At 64.4% G+C, this 852-nt stretch overlaps 1 long non-coding RNA gene across 1 annotated transcript; it reads right to left on the reverse strand.

The window, feature by feature from the left end:
- Positions 1-568: 568 nt before the first annotated feature.
- Positions 569-791, reverse strand: LOC116217790. The gene is made up of 2 exons (XR_004162500.1): positions 706-791; positions 569-654 (listed from the first exon to the last, which is right to left on the reverse strand). It is a non-coding gene; the product is annotated as an uncharacterized LOC116217790 (long non-coding RNA).
- Between the last annotated feature and the right edge of the window lie 61 nt (positions 792-852).

The following is an 852-nucleotide window of genomic DNA, read 5'->3' on the forward strand; positions in this document are numbered from 1 at the left end:
GGGGTCTCAGTGTCACCACGTCCCCATGGTGGGGGTCCCAGTCCCATAATGTCCCCAGGCTGGGGGTCCCGATGTCACCATGACCCCATGGTGGGGGTCCCAGTCCCATGGTGTCCCCAGGATGGGGGTCCCGATGTCACCACGACCCCAAGATGGGGACCCCAGTCCCACTGCGACTCCAGGATGGGGGTCCCGATGTCACCATGACCCCATGGTGGGGGTCCCGACTCCATGGTGGGGGTCTCAGTGTCACCATGTCCCCATGGTGGGGGTCCCAGTCCCACGATGTCCCCATGGTGGGGGTCTCGATGTCACCATGACCCCATGGTGGGGGTCCCAGCTCCAAGATGGGGGTCTCAGTGTCACCATGTCCCCATGGTGGGGGTCCCAGTCCCATAATGTCCCCAAGGTGGGGGTCTCGATGTCACCATGTCCCCATGGTGGGGGTCCCAGTCCCATAATGTCCCCAGGCTGGGGGTCCCGATGTCACCATGCCCCCATGGTGGGGGTCCCAGCTCCATGGTGGGGGTCTCAGTGTCACCATGTCCCCATGGTGGGGGTCCCGATGTCACCATGTCCCCATGGTGGGGGTCCCAGTCCCATAGTGTCCCCAGCATGGGGGTCTCGATGTCACCATGACCCCATGGTGGGGGTCTCTGCTCCAATATGGGGGTCATGGTGTCACCACGACCCCAAGATGGGGACCCCAGTCCCACTGCGACCCCAGGGTGGGGGTCACGGTGTCACCACGTCCCCAAGGTTGGGGTCTTCACTCCATGGTGTCCCCAAGGTGGGGGTCCCAGCTCCAAGATGGGGGTCTCAGTGTCACCATGTCCCCATGGTGGGGGTCCC

The sequence above is a fragment of the Meleagris gallopavo genome, unplaced genomic scaffold (genome assembly GCF_000146605.3).
Source record: "Meleagris gallopavo isolate NT-WF06-2002-E0010 breed Aviagen turkey brand Nicholas breeding stock unplaced genomic scaffold, Turkey_5.1 ChrUn_random_7180001954164, whole genome shotgun sequence".
NCBI classification, from domain to species: domain Eukaryota; kingdom Metazoa; phylum Chordata; class Aves; order Galliformes; family Phasianidae; genus Meleagris; species Meleagris gallopavo.